Below are 15,006 nucleotides of genomic sequence, written 5' to 3' on the forward strand. Positions count from 1 at the left end.
AGCAGGGAACCAATATTGACGTTCTGATGATACAGGGTTGAACTCACAGTTACTGATTACTAAAGAATGACCATTACAATAGACTAGGTGCCCCATCAACAATATTGGCCTTGCAGTGATAGCTAAGTAGGGTTGAGGCCGCTGGATAGCTGAGTGTCCAATGAGAACAATGACAGCTGAAGAGGACGGGGACACTTTCATGATGGATGAGCATGGCAGTTTGGCAGTTTGGCTCAAACCAGTATACTGTCGGAATAGAATTTATCACCAATTACAACTTTAACACGTGACTTTATTGAACATGCAGTAAGCAATCATTTCAACATCAGTGACATTGTTGGTCTTTTTAACTACATCCTCCCCACAAACAACAGATCACAATTGATTTAACACACACACATGCAAAATGTATCTTACAATAAGACAATAAGTGTTTTTTGTCATTGAAATAAAAAACAAATATTGGACTAAAATGGATTTATCAGTAGAAATAATACAATAATTAATGATTTAAAAAAAAAACTTGACAAACTAAGAGACTAAGCCATGGTAGGTGAAGGCTGGGCATCTACATCACACGTTTCATTGGTTTGGCATTTTATAAAGTTTTATTTTTGAATAAGGGTTTATTACCAATAATCATATAGTTGGAGTCTCCTGCCTTAATCATATTCTCATTGGCTATCATTAGTATAGGAAGATATACAGTAGCCTACTTGAATGTTATCCAAACAGCAACAACAACAAAAAATGTATAAAACATTCAGATTTTTGCCAAAGGCAGAGCTAGTTTCCATAAAGCAGTTCCAGGCACGGATTTTACACAGAGAGCTCAATTCTGATATTTTTCCACAAATTGGTCTTTTGACCAATCAGATCAGCTCTTTCGCCAATAAATGGGCAAAACATCAGAATTGGACTGCATGTGTGAACACAGTCTTTAAGGCATGGGATGGGGGATTGATTAGACTCAACTACCTCCATAAATCTTTATTCAAACTGATCAATATCCTCGGGGTTGTCCTGGAATCCAGAGGCCACTATCTCTCGCAGTTTATTTGTTTCCTTTTCAGATGGTGGGGGTAATACTGCACTTAGCTCATATTCAATTTTCTCAAGTCTTGCTTTGGTCCTTGCCTTGAAAAGTTCCTTGTTCTTCAGGACAAGAGCTTTGATTTCATTTTCGGCTTCATCACAAGATGCAGCCAATATTTGGCGTTCATCTTTGAAACGTGGGTCTTTGGGATCCAAAGCCATGAGTCTTCCTAGGCTGCCGACTCTGTCCATCAAGTACTTGCTGGAGACCTCAGTGTAGGTTCCAGAAATCATATTCACCATGTGTGCAATGTTGGAAGCTTGAAATGCCTGTTGGTATATCATATCCTTCAAGAATATACTTGAGTCATATTTCAGGTGTGTATTCCTGGCTGTTTTGACAAAATCCTGCAGGGATGTCTTCAGACAGGTGTCAATGATGTTTGACACCATCTGGAAGAATTGCAACATCTTTTGCCATTTCTCCTGCAGCTCTCCCATTGCATTTAGACCTTCAGCCAGCATCCTGATGGTGGTGTCAAAGTCAATCTCCTCGACATGAAGGTTTCTCATTTTGTTGAGGGTTTTGGCTAGCCCTCTTTTGTTTTCCTCCATTTTTTCCAGGGATTTTTCATACATCTCGCTGGCTCTTGCAAGCTGGGCTTTCATCTTCTCTATGCGGAAGCGGGCATTTTCTGTCACAGTCTGACTTGCGCTTCGTGCTTTGCTCATTCCGGGCAGATTAACAGAAAAGGCAGATGTTTTTGTGTATTTTTTCCTGAGGAATCAAACTTCTGTGCAGAGGTCATTAGCTTCCTGATTCTCTGGATCAGTTCTTTGTTCTTGGCATCATCGTCATGCTTGCCCTCAGGAGCCAATGCACAGGTCAGAGCAGATGGTAATGCCCTGTTCACAAATTTTCTCTGCCTGAGGTTTTGCGGGACATTGGTCTACGTCTTTTATGTTTGACAGCACATCTTCGATTTGTGTCTTCAACAAATCAGGAATCAACTGTCCTGTCTTTTCATCTAAAAACTTTGACCATTCGATTTGGTCCTTCTGAATAAGGCCAACTAAGGATTGGGCAATAGCAAGAAGCATAGAAGGCTTGCTGTCACGACTCCTACCGAAGGTGGCTCCCCTTCCTGTTCGGGTGGCGCTCGGCGTCACCGGCCTACTAGCTGCCACTGATTTTTTCCCTCCCCATCCTTGTTTGTTTATTGGTTACACCTGTTTGTTGTTAGGTTGAATAGTGGGGCTTGTTTTGTGTACTGTTTGTACATGCTTGTATGTCATGGTTCGTGTACGTTATATTGTCGGAACTATTTAGTTCCCCTTGTGTGTTGGGGCATTTGGTTTTAGTGGCGTCATGTTCACCTCTGTGGTGATTTAAAGTTACTCTACTCTGAACTCTCTGTCTCCTGCGTCTGACTCCTTCTTCCACTACACCCCGGGCATTACAGAATCCCGCACCACCAAGAATGGAGTCAGCAGGAGCAGCTGCCAACCCCCTCCCATCTATGGAGGAACGTGTCCTCCACCACACCACCGTCCTCCATCGCATCGGTTCCGCCATGGACCAAATGATGGAGAGAATGGACCGATGGGAGAGGAGTGGTCTCCTCTCTCCACCTTCGGTTTCTCCAGCTCAGGATTCCTCCTCTCCTCTCTCCCCATCCCCGGCTCCAGCGCTCTCCGTCTTACGCTCCCGAGGGATTATGATGGAGCGGCAGCGGGATGTCAGGGTTTCTTACTGCAACTAGAACTGTACCTGGCGACCGTGAGACCCACTCCCTCGGGAGCGGAGAGGGTGAGTGTCCTCGTCTCCTGCCTGACGGGTCGTGCTCTGGAGTGGGCAAACGCGGTCTGGAATGGCCCAGACTCAGCGAAGGAGCACTACCCGGAATTCACCCGTCGCTTTCGTGCCGTGTTTGACCATCCTCCAGAGGGCTGAGCGGCGGGAGAGCGACTGTTTCACCTTAGGCAGGAGAAGAGGAGCGGCCAGCACTATAACTTGGAGTTCCGGACCTTGGCCGCGGGGTCTGGGTGGAACGACAGGGCCCTTTATAGACCACTACCGGTGTAGTCTCCAGGAGGACGTCCGCAGGGAGCTAGCGTGTCGGGACACCGCTCTCTCCCTAGATGAACTTATTGATATGTCCATCCGGCTGGACAATCTGCTGGCTTCCCGCGGGCGTTCGGAGAGGGTCCTGTGCGTTCCACCACCCAGCACCCCCGCTCCCATTCCGATGGAGTTGGGAGGGACCGTGCCGAGGGGTACCGGAGGAGGAGGCTGCCCCTGCACCAGCTGTGGTCGGACACACAGCCGATCGGTGCTGGGGAGGTCCGTCTGGGAGTTGAGATGGCAGGCGGAACATTTCTCGGTCACCCCAGGTGAGTAAGCACCAGACTCACCCAGAACCCCCTGTTGGTCACATGTTTGTCTTGATTTTTTTCCTTGAGTTTTTCCCCTCCTCCCAGCATAAGGCACTAGTCAATTCAGGTGCAGCTGGGAACTTTATGGATCGCGGACTCGCCATCAAGCTAGGTGTTCCGCTTGTGCCGATAGATTCTCCCTTCCCCGTGCACTCCCTAGATAGCCGGCCATTAGGGTCAGTGGTTGGTCAGGGAGGCCACTGTTCCACTGGACATGGTGACGCTAGGGAATGACAGGGAGCGTATAAGTCTCTACATTATCGATTCGCCTGCGTTTCCAGTGGTGCTGGGGATTCCCTGGCTGGCTAGTCACAATCCTACGATTTCGTAGAAACAGGGGGTTCTCCAGGGTTGGTCAGAGGAGTGTTCTGGAAGGTGTCTGGGAGTTTCCATCGGTGCCAAGTCGGTGGAGAGTCCAGACCAGGGTTCGACGGTGCGCATCCCCCCGCCGAATATGCCGATTTGGCAATCGCTTTCAGTAAAAAGAAAGCGACTAAATTACCACCTCATCGACCGGGAGGGGATTGTGCGATAGATCTCCAGGTAAACGCTGCGCTTCCCAAGAGTCCCGTGTACCCATTGTCCCAGGAGGAGACGTTGGCTATGGAGACATGTGTCACGGAGTCTCTGGGACAGGGGTACATTCGGCCCTCCATCTCACCCGTCTCCTCGAGTTTATTTTTTGTGAAGTAAAAGGAGGGAGGTCTGCGTCCGTGTATTGATTATAGAGGTCTAAATACTATCACTGTGGGGTTTAGTTACCCACTACCTCTCATCGCTACGGCGGTGGAATCATTTCACGGAGCACATTTCTTTACAAAACTAGATCTCAGGAGCGAGAATAGTTTGGTGCGTATTCGGGATGGAGACGAGTGGCAAACCGCGTTTAGTACCACATCAGGCCAATATGAGTACCTCGTCATGCCGTATGGGTTAAAGAATGCTCCAGCCGTCTTTCAATCCTTTGTAGACGAGATTCTCAGGGACCTGCACGGGCAGGGCGTGGTGGGTTATATTGATGATATTCTGATCTATTCCGCCACCCGTGCCGCGCAAGTGTCTCTGGTATGCAAGGTGCTTGGGAGACTGCTGGAGCATGACCTATACGTCAAGGCTGAGAAGTGTGTGTTCTCCAAACAAGCTGTCTCCTTCCTGGGTTATCGCATTTCCACCTCGGGGGTGGTGATGGAGTGTGACCGCATTAAGGCCGTGCGTAATTGGCCGACTCCGACCACAGTGAAGGAGGTGCAGCGGTTTTTGGGGTTTGCCAATTACTACCGGAGTTTTTCCGGGGTTTTGGCCAGGTAGCGGCTCCCATTACCTCACTGCTGAAGGGGGGCCCGGTGCGTTTCCGGTGGTCGGCAGGGGTGGACAGAGCTTTCAATAGGTTGAAGGCGCTGTTCACGGATGCACCCGTTTTGGCGCACCCGGACCCCACTCTAGCATTCATACTGGAGGTGGACGCGTCCGAGGCTGGGGTGGGTGCCGTGCTATCACAGCGCTCGGGCACGCCACCAAAACTCCGTCCCTGCGCTTTCTTTTCGAGGAAGCTCAGTCCAGCGGAGCGTAACTATGATGTGGGGGACAGGGAGTTGTTAGCGGTGGTCAGGGCTCTGAAGGTGTGGAGACACTGGCTTGAAGGGGCTAAGCACCCTTTTCTCATCTGGACCGACCACCAGAATCTGGATTATATTCGGGCAGCTAGGAGACTGAATCCACGTCAGGCAAGGTGGGCCATGTTTTTCACCCGATTCCGGTTTACTCTGTCGTATAGACCAGGGTCTCAGAATGTAAAGGCTGACGCACTGTTCCGCCTTTATGACACAGAGGATAGGGCCATCGAGCCTACTCCCATCCTTCCCGCCTCGAGGCTGTTGGCACCAGTGGTATGGGAGGTGGAATTGGACATCGAGCGGGCGGGCGTTACTGGCGGAGCCTGCGCCTCCTCAGTGCCCGGCTGGGCGGAGGTACGTGCCGCTTGGTGTTCGGGACCAACTGATTCGGTGGGCTCACACCATACCCTCTTCGGGTCACCCTGGGGTGGCGAGGACAGTGCAGGGCCTCCGGGAGAAGTATTGGTGGCCCACCTTTGCTAGGGATGTTAGGGTTTATGTCTCTTCCTGTTTGGTGTGCGCCCTGAGTAAGGCTCCTTGGCACCTTCCTAGAGGGAAGTTACAACCCCTCCCCGTTCCACAACGGCCATGGTCTCACCTATCTGTAGATTTCCTGACCGATCTTCCCCCGTCTCAGGGGAACACTACGGTTTTGGTGATTGTGAATCGGTTCTTTAAGTCCTGCCGTCTCCTCCCGTTGCCCGGTCTCCCTACAGCCCTACAGACTGCGGAGGCGTTATTTACCCACGTCTTCCGGCACTACGGGGTGCCTGAGGACATCGTCTCTGATCGGGGTCCCCAGTTCACGTCCCGGGTATGGAGGGCGTTCATGGAGCGTCTTGGGGTCTCGGTCAGCTTGACGTCCGGTTATCACCCCGAGAGTAATGGGCAGGTGGAGAGAGTGAACCAGGAGGTGGGTAGGTTTCTGCGGTCGTATTGCCAGGACCGGCCCAGCGAGTGGGCTAGGAACGTCCCATGGGCGGAGTTGGCCCAAAATTCACTCGACTAACTTATCCCCGTTCTAGTGTGTGTTGGGCTACCAGCCGGTCATGGCACCGTGGCATCCGAGTCAGAACGAGGCTCCTGCGGTGGAGGAGTGGGTGCAACGCTCCAAGGAGACCTGGAGGGCCGTCCAGGAATCCCTCAAACAAGCCAGTGGACGGCAGAAGAGGAGTGCTGACCGCCACCGCAGTGAGGCCCCCGTGTTAGTACCGGGGGACAGCGTCTACCTACCCCTCCGCTTGCCCTGCCGGAAGCTGGGGCCGCAGTTTGTATGGCCCTTCAAAGTCCTGAGGAGAATAAACGAGGTGTGTTATGGATTACAACTCCCTTCCTATTATCGTATTAACCCCTCGTTTCATGTGTCTCTCCTCAGGCCGGTGGTAGCTGGTCCCCTGCAGGACGGTGAGGTGCCGGAGGTCCCTCCTCCCCCTCTGGACATCGAGGGGTCCCCGGGTGAGGGGCCTGCAGTACCTCATGGACTGGGAGGGGTACGTTCCGGAGGAGAGGTGCTGGCTACCGGTGGGGAACATTTTGGATCCGTCAATGTTGAGGGATTTCCATCGCCTCCATCCGGATCGCCCTGCGCCTCGCCCTCCGGGTCGCGCTCGAGGCCGGTGTTGGCGCACGGCGGGGGTACTGTCACGATTCCTACCGAAGGTGGCTCCCCTTCCTGTTTGGGTGGCGCTCGGCGGTCGTCGTCACCGGCCTACTAGCTGCCACTGATTTTTTTCCTCCCCCTCCTTGTTTGTTTATTGGTTACACTTGTTTGTTGTTAGGTTGATTAGTGGGGCTTTATTACCCAGGCCCGCCTGCTGGGTGTGCGGGATTGTTTTGTGTACTGTTTGTACATGCTTGTATGTCACGGTTCGTGTACGTTATATTGTCGGAACAATTTAGTTCCCCTTGTGTGTTGGGGCATTTGGTTTTAGTGGCGTCGTGTTCACCTCTGTGGTGATTTAAAGTTACGCTACTCTGAACTCTCTGTCTCCTGCGTCTGACTCCTTCCTCCACTACACCCCGGGCATTACACTTGCTAACTATATTGTTTGTTGCAAACATGTCTTTTGGACTTCCTGATGTATCATATTTTGCATGTGTATCACTACTGTCCGCTGCAATTGTGGCATTTGTTGTTCCTCCAATTAAAGAGGTAATATAATTGGTGAATCCCTCTACAAAGTTCATTCCGATGTCCCATCCTGACGGCATGGAGTCGATAGCCTTTTGGAAGTTTTTATTAGCCTCTTTAAGCTCCTTGCCATGTTTCTTAAATGCCTCTTCAGCTTGTCTATTTTCCTCCTGTAGCATGGTTTTCTTGCATTTTTCGTCCTCCAGCATCTCCCTAACCTCTCTCAGGTGACTGCCATATTTCTGTTTGGCACATGTGCAGTTCTCTAGAAGCTCTGTAATCAATTCAGTGACATCAAGGAACTTACTTTCAACAGATTTGGCCAGTTCTACACAGCTGGTTGATATGTTGGCAATGCTATCTAATGTATCCGGGAGAAGGCTTTTAACAAGGACATCATCATTCTGGAGAAGTATCTGTACAGTTCTCGTGATGTAGGTTGGCACATTTTGTGTGTGTAAGAAAATCTGGTCCATGTTCTTGTGGGCATGGTTAAAGGCTCGCCAACCTGAATTGCACACCTGGGACTACTTCCGGCGCCGACAGAGATGGCCGCCTCTCAAAATACTGCATAGTTTCCTAGGAACGCTTCGCCTCGGCCGCCTCGCTTCGCGTTCCTAGGAAACTATGCAGTATTTTGTTTTTTTACGTGTTATTTCTTACATTGGTACCCCAGGTAATCTTAGGTTTCATTACATACAGTCGGAAGGAACTACTGAATATAAGAGCAACGTCAACTCCCTATCATTACGACCAGGAATATGACTCTCCCGAAGCGGATCCTGTGTTTTGCCTTCCACCCAGTACAATGGATCTGATCCCAGCCGGCGACCCTAAACAACGACGCCGTAAAAGGGGCAAACGAAGCGGTCTTCTGGTCAGGCTTCGAAGACGGGCACATCGCGCTCCACTCCCTAGCATACTACTCGCCAATGTCCAGTCTCTTGACAACAAGGTTGATGAAATCCGAGCAAGGGTAGCATTCCAGAGAGACATCAGAGACTGTAACGTTCTTTGCTTCACGGAAACATGGCTCACTCGAGAGACGCTAACGGAGTCGGTGCAGCCAGCTGGTTTCTTCACGCGTCACGCCGACAGAAACAAACATCTTTCTGGTAAGAAGAGGGGCGGGTGGTATGCCTTATGATTAACGAGACGTGGTGTGATCATAACAACATACAGGAACTCAAGTCATTCTGTTCACCTGACTTCCTCACAATCAAATGTCGACCGCATTATCTACCAAGGGAATTCTCTTCGATTATAATCACAGCCGTATATATTCCCCCCAAGCAGACACATCGATGGCCCTGAACAAACTTTATCTGACTCTATGTAAACTGGAAACCACACACCCTGAGGCTGCATTCATCGTAGCTGGGGATTGTAACAAGGCTAATCTGAAAACAAAACTCCCTAAATTCTATCAGCATATCGATTGTGCTACCAGGGCTGGTAAAACCCTGGATCATTGTTATTCTAACTTCCGCGACGCATATAAGGCACTCCCCCGCCATCCTTTCGGAAAAGCTGACCACGACTCCATTTTGTTGCTTCCAGCCTACAAACAGAAACTAAAACAAGAAGCTCCAGCGCTCAGGTCTGTTCAACGCTGGTCCGACCAATCTGATTCCACGCTTCAAGACTGCTTCGATCACGTGGATTGGGATATTGTCACGTTCTGACCTTAGTTCTTTTGTATTTTCTTTGTTTTAGTATGGTCAGGGCGTGAGTTGGGTGGGTTATCTATGTTTTGTGTTTCTATGTTGTGTTTTTCGTTTGGCCTGATATGGTTCTCAATCAGAGACAATGACTAACACCTGCCTCTGATTGAGAACCATATCAGGCCAAACGAAAACCACAACACAATCAGAGGCAGGTGTTAGTCATTGTCTCTGATTGGGAACCATATTTAGGTAGCCTGTTTTCTGTTGTGTTTTGTGGGTGGTTGTCTTCTGTGTCGTTGTGTTCCACACGGAACTGTTTCGGTTTTCAGTAGTTTACTTTATTGTTTTGTATCTCAGTGTTCAGTTTGTTCTATTAAAGATTCATCAAGAACACTTACCACGCTGCGCTTTGGTCCTCCTCTCTTTCTCCAGACGAAGATCGTTACGGAACCACCCACCACAACCGGACCAAGCAGCGTGGTAACGGGCAGCAGCAGCGGCCGAAATCTGGAGAGGAATGGACATGGGAGGATATTCTAGACGGCAAGGGATGTTACACATGGGAGGAGATTCTGGCTGGTAGGGATCGCCTGCCATGGGAACAGGTGGAGGCAACTAGGAGAGGGGAGGTAGCAACAACAGGGAACCGGCGTTACGAGGTAACACGGCTGGCAAGGAAGCCCGAGAGGCAGCCCCAAAAATGTATTGGGAGGGGGAACACGGGGAGTGGGGATAAGCCAGGTAGGAGACCTGAGCCAACTCCCCGTGCTTACCGTGGAGAGCGAGCGTACGGGCAGACACCGTGTTATGCGGAAGAGCGCACGGTGTCTCCAGTACGTGTGCATAGCCCGGTGCGGTACATAGCAGCGCCTCGTATCGGCCGGGCTAGAGTGGGCATCGAGCCAGGTGCCATGAAGCCGGCTCTACGCATCTGGTCTCCAGTGCGTCTCCTCGGGCCGGTGTACATGGCACCAGCCTCACGCATGGTGTCCCCGGTTCGCCAGCACAGCCCAGTGCGGGCTATTCCACCTCGCTGCACTGGCCTGGCTACGGGGAGTATTCAGCCAGGTAGGGTTGGGCAGGCTCGGTGCTCGAGACCTGTAGGGCGATGGATCATCACTGGAGGCTTCGTGCCATGGATTATCACTGGAGGCTTCTTGCCATGGATCATCACTGGAGGCTTCGTGGCATGGATCATCACTGGAGGCTTCGTGCCATGGATTATCACTGGAGGCTTCTTGCCATGGATCATCACTGGAGGCTTCATGCCATGGATTATCACTGGAGGCTTCTTGCCATGGATTATCACTGGAGGCTTCGTGCCATGGATTATCACTGGAATGGAGAGACACACAAGAGGCCTGGCTCTGGGAGAAGGCACAGGACTCACCAGGCTGGGGAGACATGCAGGAGGGTTAGTGCTTAGCACAGGCACAGAACTCACCAGGCTGGGGAGACATGCACTGCTGAGACCTTGAAGGTTTGAGAGCAGAGAGGAGAAGGTTTAGAAGGGGGGCCAGGAAATGAGCAAGATAGGAGTGACACCGAAATAGTAGCATTGACTAGTGTCTGTGAAATCTTACCTAAGTCATTGTTTAGAGAAACGGCAATGTTGTTACCTGGGTGGAGCCAGGTATCAAAGGGGGGATGGGTAAGTTGTGGCCTAGGATAGGACGGGGCCTAAGGGGGCCTAGGATAGGACACTTTGTGGCCTATTGGATAATAAACTAATAAAATAAAAATTCTAGCTAACAAGTAGGCATAGAAGTTGAAGATACAGTATAATCAGATAGAACAAATGCGAAACTGTTTGTTAACCAAACCTGTATGTCCAAGATTTTATGCACTACAGGTGAATTACAGGAGAAGGTGATTCACTCAATCCAGTCCCTGAAGAGAATAGACGGGAAGCAGCCCCGTTGGGAGGTGCCATACTAAGTACTCCTGGTGACAGCCTTCGCGGTGAGAATAGCTGAAAGAGCTACCTGGGTTCATGTCACACATTGCAAAAGGGTAAGACACACTGACACTGTCGAACAATCACAGTGTTAAAGAGGAGAACCGAAACCAACAGGGTTCGGGGGTAATCTCTCTAATGAAGATTCTGACCCAGTCTTTTCCCCACTGTGAGCGTTCATAGAAGTGAAAGTGTGGGCTGGCCTCTGGCTGATGATATGTTCTCTGGGAGGGGGTGGAGCTTTACAGGAGTGCTGATTGGTCTGAGCTGTCTTATTGTGGGAGCAATATTCCTTAATACACCAGGACCCATTCGAGAATTCAGAAGGTGGTAACTTGACCCATAGTTTAGACGATGAGGATTTTGTATTAACCAAGCATGTGGGATCACTTGATCTGGATAAACAGGAAGTGAGAGTGGAGATTGGGAAGGATGTCTCAGTGGAGTTCTATGTAGACCACATGGGGTCTCTGACTTCTTGGCAGTCTAGGACTATTTGCCATTATGGAAGATATCTGTACAGGTCCCCGTGTAGTTCACGGAGACAGGTCATAGCTCACACACAGAGAGAGAGGGCTATATAGATCCACATACTTAGTATGGACGGAGGTGAAGTATAGTGAAGGTGAGGGCTTTTGACTGCAATCCGGAGCGAGAGAAGTATTGCATAAAGGTAATGAAGGAGGATCTAGGGTTATGTTATGTTGGATTTGACCAGGTTTCGGTTGATACCCTAGTGTCATTCCGGGTAGAGGAGGTTAGAGCAGGTGAGAGCTCTATAGTCAGCTAGAATACAAGCAGAGCCCCTGACAAAACAGATACTGACAGCAGAATATTCCAGAGCCAAGGACCGGTGCGGATATACATAACAAGATCTTAACTGGTGCGGTTGTTTGCACCCTCTGGCTGAGATGCCTGGCTATAATGTGGGACAGCCCATACCGTCAAAACCGATAAAGTAGGTAGAAAATCCTGTAATACCTCTTCCATGAAATTAGTAGAAGGAAAGCTTGGACAGGTTACTTATGAATACAGCTCTAAAAAGAATGGAGGACTGCATAAATAAGTAGTTAGAAAGTCCACGATACCGCCCTTTAAAAAGGAACATTTTAGAAAGGGGTCCGCTTGGGTGGCATAATTCACGGCTACCGCTCCTGTTGAAAAGAGGAGGACTGAACGGGTGAATATTTATAGGATGCGGAAGAAACACTGGCCTGATTGTGCTGGGTTCAACTGCAAAATAAATCCTGCAGATAAAAACCCTAGCTAAACGGGGGTCTGTAAATCGGTAGGTCACGCCACGATATTGCTCTAATACAGAATAGAGGCCAGTATGCCAGTATTGGGTGGGTGAATAGGGTATGAAGACAGGCTGACCCGGTTAGGCAGTAGTCTCGTCATATCGTGAAAAATCCTATAGTATAATTCTGGCTTATGTTGAGAAAATGAAATAAGTTAGTAGGAAAGAACTAGAGGTCGTTTTAGGTAAAACAAAGGGTATGCGTGAACAAATGAATGACAATTCTTTGTGATGAATGAGCAGATTAGAAAAAATAGGAAAATAGTGTGTGTGTGTGTGTGTCTGTGACCAACTGGTAGGAAGAGGAATGCGCAAGCCTCTCTGACAGTTAACTGAGTGTAATTTGAGAAGAGGAGTGCATTTAACTCTCACTGGGAAGAGGAACAAAATCGAAAAATATTGGGCAAAATAAGTTATAAATAAGGATAAAAAATTTACGTCATAATGTGTTAAAAGACCATTGTAAAAATACAATAGGTGTTAAAGAGGTATTAAACAAGGCACGAATAGTATATAGCAAAGTAGAAAGAAAAAAGTTAAAAAATAAACTGAAATTATACTATGAGGTTAAAATAAATCTAGGCTGTCTAGAATAAATAGTGACAAAAATACACAAGAAACACCATAACAGAAGTCTAGAACACACATTGAAGATATCAAGAGCAGTGTAACGAAATGGGAGGAAAACAGCAGGAGACCAGCCACTCTGTGCCAACAGAGACTGCGGTCTAAAAATAGCCTGAAGAACAGGAGAGACATTGTTTCACTAAAACCGTGAATCAGGAATTAAACAGTAAAATGGGCTAAAAGACAATATAGCAAGCGGATAAATAAATAGATAAGACAGTGTAGACATTATAAATAGCTGAATTAGAAGGAAAAATGTATTACATTGGATTTAATACACTGAATAAAGTTAAAGTGATAGAATAAGCAAAAAGGGAAAAACACAGCGATATTTGAGGTACTGTACTAGAGTAAGACATTAAGTCATCTGTAGTATTCAGAAATATAGTACAGACATTATAAAGTAGGCTTTGATAGGAGAAATTAAGTGATGTGACTAATGAATTATTATCTGGGAAAGTGGGTAGCTCTACCTTGGAAAATAGTAAATAAAAGTTGTGTAATACGATGGGAGTGTTTAGGAAAAATAAATAAATAAATAAATAGTGGCATGAAAACAAAAGGACTGTTTCTCCCTAGCATAGAGACATGAGGGATTTAATAAAGCCATGGAGTCACTGAAAGAAGCGCACATTAATTCTACCGAATTCGGATTGAATATGAAAAAAAACTGGATAATGGAGGACGCCATTACCCGGTAAACAGGATAAATAAAATAAACAATTCAGGGAGGCAATTGGGAGTTGGAACAGTCGCATGGGACCATAATGTGAAGCTCGATTTGCAGGCATTCTTATGTCAACATTCTATCATCAGAAAATACATTACTATGAAAGACAAATATGGTTCTGCTCGTCCTCGCAGACGTGCGGGTGGTTAGCAGAGCTATGGAGAATATCTAAAAGCATAAAGAAAATAGCTCCCTGTTTTGGATATGGGAATATCAGGTATGGGAAAAATGAGTGTAAGGTGACACTGGAACTTAGTGTGGTAGCAGGAAATGCCGCTATACAAGATTTTGCATCTTTGTCAAAAGAACAAAGAACTAATCGGTTTGAGGTTAGTAAGAATGGAATTTTCACTTGGCGGTGTATAGTCTCTGATCGATCAATGAGTGGTTCATAGAGATTACAGTTTATATGTGATGAAAAAAGTATTAGATCCCGTTTTACCTGACCTCTAGTAGAGTACCGATGGGATTTTAGTTGTGTTAGACATTCTATACCGTCATTCTCTGAAACTGCTAAGACGCCTATAGAATAAAATCTATGTATAAGTAATACTATTGGTTTGCTGATTAAAAGGTAACATTGTGAATATTAACGATATGTACACTTTCTTTTCCAGAAAAAGGGGGTTTAATCTTCTCTGGTCAAAATGTCATTGGAGACTGCGATACTGTGGAAAGCAGTTAGTTAAAGTCAGCCGCTTTAAAAAATAAAAATATCTGGATAAGGCTAAAAAATGGAGTTCCAGATAAGTGAGGCCAGTTCCTGTGTGTTCTTGGCCTATGGTTCACTAGTAAGAAAACCCCATATTACTGGGAATGAATATGCGTTAGTTGATTTATTTTGGAAGGGCTTTTTTTAATTCAGTTTCAAATTGGGTATGCAAAAGGATGGAAATGTTTTTGAAAAATGTATTTAAGTTGTTTCTAAAGAAAGGGGAGTGGAAACATTATAATGGTGTCAAAATGCCCTGAATCCTAAGAATTTCCCGTGAAAGACTGATCACCTTCACTAGAAATTGTTGGAACAGGTGGGATTTAATTATAAAATGATTAAGAAACACCAGTCTCTATTCAAAGTGTATAATTACTTTGAAAATCTATTATTTCCCTGGGAAAATTATGAAGAGTTGTAACCTTAAATTGACTAAGTTATTCAAATAGGTTTATTTTTTCGATTTAACATGGGTTCATGGGTAAAATTATCAGTTCCCTGGGGTTATGGTCTTTGGGTCAATACACAAATGTGCTTTGTTCATTCTGCATATAAAAGGGAAATATATGTAAAAATGGGGTGATGAAAGTTACTCCAAAGGGTTTTTTGGAATGTGCGTCTCTGCGAGGGTTATGTTGATAACTACATAATCTGTAATTCATCTGAGAGATCACCAGTAGAATAAGGGAGTTATCATGGAAGGTGACGTCAGAATGCTTTAATGTATGGGAGACATTATCACCACAACAAGTGTGTGTGGAGCTCAAACCCACCCTAACCGACTGAATAGTGAGGGAC

At 47.3% G+C, this 15,006-nt stretch overlaps 1 pseudogene; it reads right to left on the minus strand.

Moving 5' to 3' along the window:
* Positions 1-990: 990 nt before the first annotated feature.
* The window catches only part of LOC129813366 (uncharacterized), a 28,389-nt pseudogene continuing 14,373 nt past the window's right edge, over positions 991-15,006 (minus strand).

Source organism: Salvelinus fontinalis, chromosome 16, assembly GCF_029448725.1.
Source record: "Salvelinus fontinalis isolate EN_2023a chromosome 16, ASM2944872v1, whole genome shotgun sequence".
Classification (NCBI taxonomy): domain Eukaryota; kingdom Metazoa; phylum Chordata; class Actinopteri; order Salmoniformes; family Salmonidae; genus Salvelinus; species Salvelinus fontinalis.